At 40.8% G+C, this 5,821-nt stretch overlaps 1 long non-coding RNA gene across 1 annotated transcript; it reads left to right on the top strand.

Annotated features, from left to right (window-relative positions):
- Positions 1-546: 546 nt before the first annotated feature.
- Positions 547-4,729, top strand: LOC116839436 (uncharacterized). Its single transcript, XR_004377142.2, has 3 exons — positions 547-1,100; positions 3,806-3,870; positions 4,022-4,729. It is a non-coding gene; the product is annotated as an uncharacterized LOC116839436 (long non-coding RNA).
- The last annotated feature ends 1,092 nt before the right edge of the window (positions 4,730-5,821 follow it).

Genomic DNA, 5,821 nt, shown 5'->3' with positions numbered 1-5,821 from the left:
TAGCAGCAATATCCGGCCGGCCTCTGACACGCATTGGCCGCAGAGTCAGCCAATCACAGGCCGGCCGTTCTGGACAGTGTTGTGACTGCGGTTTGGGGACTACCACACTGGCCAATCACAAACTCCGCTCCTCCTACGGCGTTAAAAACGCGGCCGCAACCTGTTACCAAGGTACACTGCCTGTCGCCAATGAGGACGATGACGATTGGCTAGAGCACTTGGGGGAGGTTTTAGTGCGACTATGGATGACTAGGACTAGGCATTATTGCGATTGTGAATGACAACGATTGGCCGAAACAAGTGTCACTCCCCGGGGGCGGGGTAAATGGATAGATGAATTATTTCGATTGGCTGAAGGGCAGCTCTCCGCCGGACGGATAGCGATTGGCTGGCAGAGCCGTCGCTTGCTGATGGGTGGGATAGTGGGGGTCAGCCGTGCTTGTGACTGGCTGGAGCCTAGCAGCTGCCAGGCGCTGGGGTTGGGGCTGTTCCACCTGCCCCACCCTTGGGAGACAGCCAGGCCCAGCTCTCTGCTCCCTGCTCCCTGCTCCCAGCCGCCAGCCTGTCGCAGCGAGGGTCCCGATTCCAGTCACTCGCTGAGCCGCTGGCGTCCCTCCGGTGACTCCGCCAGAGCTGCCGCAAGGCAGGGGGTGGGTCCCGGGCTTCTCCTGGGAGAGGAGAGCCGGGTTTTAGCTCACAGCTGTGCGGCTCCGCCGGCGTAAGCCCGCGCCCGCAGTTTCGGGCGCGCTTAGCGGAGGGACGCCGTGGTTTAGCAAGACCAGGCTCTCCCACAAAGCTGGGGCGGACTCGCGGTTGCTTTGTTGCTCCCGCAGTGATGCCAGTTTGCAGTCCTGTTTCTTAGGTCCCCAGTGACACCCTTTCTTCATTATACTTTCCTGCCCTTGCTTATGGTGCACCTCACTGCAATTCCTAATAACCTGCCCGGGGTTCATGTAATTCCGCACGTGGGCCAGTCGCCAGACCAGGCATCTTGTACTGGAGCATTGCTCTAGTGGAGATCTGAGGAGACTGCATAGTGGCTAGGGCATGGCAGAGAGTGCTATTCCAGAGAGTATGTTTTCGTCTGCACGTCTATTCAGGTAGGGGGGCTCTTTGGGTCTGATTCACCATTTCCTTGCATTGCATAGAGTCACTTACATTACACTACTGCAAAGTGAATGTAAGAGACTACCGTTCTGATCTGGCGATATTTGACCCCCACTCTAGATTTGCTTTGCGCTATTGTACATTCAATGACTACAGGGTTACAGGGAATCAGGCCCTTGTATGGGAGAAGACAAGAGAGTGAGAGGTTTAACAATAACGCTCTGACAGCACTTCATATATCACCTGGGATCTCTCTGGTGTTCTACAGTTGGACCTTTGCCTAGCAATAAACTGCGAATATGGTTAAATTGTGGTCATTTTGTGGTGAAGACAAAGACCCATTAGTGGCTGTATTAAAACCAATATACTTACTTCTCTTGTAATCCAAAACAGATTTGAACAGAGGTGAAAAGCTGCTGTGACAAGCGGTAATGTGCCCTGGCTTCTGGGAGATTGCTTAGTCAAGAAAGGAAGTGTGATATTTCCATTGAAGAATCAGTCTTGAATATAAATGTTCCTTACATGGATTTTTAATTCAGATATATACAAAAATCACGACAGGGGGCTAGATAAACAACACTCATCTACCCACAGTACTAGATACATTGTCCAGTTACATAATTATAACCCTTTCTAATAGAGTTACAGATACCAGTTTAGTATAATTTTACTGGACTTTACATACAAGAACTGCAATGGCTAAGAGAGGGATAAAGTAGGACAGTCTTCTTTTCATTAGAATCAATAAGCTGTAAAGTATTATTTTAATCAGTTCAGGAACTCCTCTGGGGAGCTATAATTAATGGTGTTATATAATCTAAGAAAATGTTTGTGCAACCTGAATACTTTCAGCTTCTTTTATTGGTTCTCCTAATGAGCCATCAGATTTTTGGCAAAGCATACATAGCAAATACTAAAATAATCTTTTTCTGACAACTAACTAACACAAACCAGTTTCCAATACATAAGTATCAGTGAGAAGTTTTTACTTAACAATAGTTTAGCCCTACATAGCTGCAAAATAAGACAAGCAAAACATGAATGAAACTCAACAGAATCTGCTCTTATTCCTAATTAGGTCTTTCTCTGAGTCCAGTAGAGTGAAGTTACAAAAGTGATATACCATTGCTAACGCCATTTATTTGTCAAGGTTTGGAAAATGGCAACAAAATCCATGCCATCCTGAGATATACAAATTATAGGGAAAATGACAAATAAATAAATACAGGTTTTAAAGTCTCTGTCATATCACCAACATGCTCATGTCTTTGTCATCAGTTGTCTTGATTATTATAACCTTCTCCTCTCTGCTTATCTTCCAAATGCTGCTTCTAAATCTTTCCAAATGCTATTAAAGTCCTATTCCTCTCTTGTTCCAACCATACCACTACTGCCCTTCTTGATTTTCTGTCTTCTATTGCATCATATTCAAGCTCCTTGTTCTTACCTTCAGAGTCCTATACAATCTCGCCGCTACCTAAATTCCTGTCATAAGTTCATTCTACTTACTCTCTTGCTTCATACGCTCATTACTTTCTCCTGTTTTCAGCATGATGCCTTTTCTCATGTTGTGTCCACTACACTTAGAACAGTCTCCCACCTCTTTTCTGCTAACAGTCCTGTCTCTCCTCCTGTCTCTTCTGTAAAGTCCATTTCTTACAGAAATCCTTTCTACATTTATCTCTTCATCACTGGTCTCTCCACAGCCACCTACCTGTGTTTTGTCTGCATTAGGTCCCAATCAAAGTTCTAAATCAGTGGGACATTGCAGGGTGTGTCTGTCTGAGTAGATCCCTTTGCAAGATCAGTACCTTATACTGCAAGCTCTCTAGGGCATGGATCATGTCCCAGTGTGAGTCGTGTACAATATTCTGTACATTTACAGTGCTGAATAGATATATCACAATGATAACGTTAGGCAGAATTTTCACATTTTAACTTTTGTACCAAGAGGCAAGGCAAGTATCCCTAGTAGAAGAAAACTTTTCTTAAGTACCATACTTTTGACATTACAAACACCAAGTACACTGTAATTTTAAACTTTTTATTTAAGTAGGGTATGTGTATATATATATATACACACACGATAAAATAATTCACCTTATGTGCCTTCTTACTGGCTTTTTGGAATAAGATCTAATATGTCCAGTTAATATCCGATACATCTATTAAGGAACCATCTTTTTTTATCCTGTACTTTCAGGACAATGGGTTTCATGACCTAATGATGGATTTTCCATCTCTAACTTCTATGATCTTATTGTTAAAACTATGATCACAGTACATTGTATCTATTACAGTTAGATCTATAATCATATTAGTATTATTCAATTACCTGCCTAAAAACTATTGCTGGTGCACAGTGACTGCTGTGTTCCACCTCAGAGGAGGTTGAGTGATTGCTGCCCATCAAGTCTATAAAGCGTCTAGAGATCTTTTGAGATGAAAGGTCTAAGCAACAAATATATATATATATATTTATTATTTATTATTACTGTTACTACAGTACTTATAAAATGAACATAGGTTACTTGGCATCAGGTCAGACTCCAAGCCCTCAGTCAATAATCATGTAGATCGCTTTGCTCTTGCTTTTAAAGCAAAGGAAATCATTTTTATTAAGGTATATTATGGTTTATAATTATATAAAACGTATCAATGTCATTTTAAGATGAGTTACTTGTTACTATTCACATAGGGCTGGATCATGCTCCCTTTGATGTCCATGGTAAAATCACTACCAGACTTCACTAGGAATGGAAGGTAGGTTCTCAATCATTTCATTAGAAATATAAGGCAGTCCTCAAAACAAGATATTCCTGAATTCAAAATTAAAATTATGTTCAGGGCTGTTCTGCCAAGTCCAATAAAATCACGACCCCACCAGCGTTGATCCTATTTGTTTTCCCCTTAGAAGGCCTTGTTCTCCCCTTTATATATTGACCTGGGATTGCTGTCCCTCTCCCTGCGCCTGCACCAGACTTACTGATCTCCAGGGTTAGCAATCGCAATGTTACCTGAAGAACTCATGTGTGTTGGGGGGGCAGGTAAGACCTTAAACTACAATTCTGTATATTCTACACACATAAAGATAATTGTATGATTTCACTCTGAAAGATTTAGGATTTTGGGATACCGTTTTTATGAAAACATGCTATATAAAATAAAGCTGTGTTGTAGTTACTAATTTTATTCCTGACTTCTTGAGAATTTTTTTTTGTAATTGTTTGGATACTCCTGGACCTGATGTCAGTTTTTAGATATTCACATAGTAATAATACTAATAATTAATAATAAATACTTCATAATAAAAAGCATGAGCAAATACCCTGTTATACTAAAAGTATCTGTGACTGGATCTTGTTAAGGTATTTGCATAGGTTCGTGTTCTCATATAGATGAAAGCACCAGATTCAAAGGTAAATCAAAGGAAAATGACAATCCAGAGGACATGACATCCCTGAAAGCACATCAGCATCTAAATGTTTTGACGGATCCAGTAAGCCACTTCAAAGGCACCAGCATGAATGCCTAAGGATTCTGCCCTGTAACCAGCTGCTCTTTTATGGAAAAAATTGTGAAAATGCCATCCAAAGAGGAAAGTAAGGCTATTATTGTATCACCCTTTTATCCACTTATTTCTGTTTTCTTAAAATATTAACTTTTCTTTTAGTTTTATTACATGAAAAAAGTTTTATATTATTAACATTTAAAACTAAAACTATTGAGAACATAATTTAGCGTTTCATCATTGGCCTTCCTCTGCTCCCATGACTGCAATGCAACACTGATTGCTTTTGAAAATCTCACTTTTAAAAATTTAAGTGCTACCCACACTTTACAGGCCAATGTTTTGTGTTTTGTCAAGTTAGAGAAACACACTGGCAGGACACTCCTAAATGCTGTCAAGACCAATACATTTTTATACTTGTCTTGGACTCCTGGTAAGGAAAAAAAAATTGTACTTGAGTTCCAGCACCATCTCTTATCCACACTTATATGTACACAAGCAACACTCACCTGCACCCCACAGCCCCATTAACTTGCAACTAGAATGACCAGCTCTCAGGACTATCACCAGATGACTGCCTGCTCAGAGGGGAGACAAAGAGGATGATTGCTGAAGTAGGAAGGAGTCCTGGCTTTATGCACTAGCCTTGTAAAATAGAATCCTGTCCTGCGGTCTAGCCATTCCATTTCTGGTACAATTGAACCCTGCAAAGGTGGATTTAATATTTATTTTTATGATGTTTTTTTAAATTTTGATTTCATACAAATACTTCATTTAAAAAAAACTTACATTAAAGAATGCTACAGTTGAACAATGCCAATGGGTAAACAATGCCAAGAAATCAGAAAGTACCAAAGATAAGGATGCCCATGCAATCTTAGAGTAAATCTGCCTCTATGTACACTTTGCAATACTCATTACTTCATTACTCAGAAATAGTGATTATGTAAGTGCAATATAACATTATTTCTTTTCTTCTTTTTTCAGTCTAACATCTTTTCATTTTGAGGTCCAGATAACAGCATCCATAATATCCCCAGTCCACCCTTGAAGCACAATGGGTAGAAGGAACATTGAAGCAGAAGTACATCGTCAGACTAGAGTGTGAATGAAAAAGCGCTGTAGCACTGTCTACACTGGATCGAGAGACCCTCTGGAAGCTCCTTCGGCACTACGGCATTCCGACAAAGGTGGTCAACCTGA

Source organism: Chelonoidis abingdonii, chromosome 19 (assembly GCF_003597395.2).
Source record: "Chelonoidis abingdonii isolate Lonesome George chromosome 19, CheloAbing_2.0, whole genome shotgun sequence".
NCBI classification, from domain to species: Eukaryota; Metazoa; Chordata; order Testudines; family Testudinidae; genus Chelonoidis; species Chelonoidis abingdonii.
The sequence above is the reverse complement of the archived record's forward strand: the minus strand, read 5'-3'. Positions and strand labels throughout refer to the sequence as shown.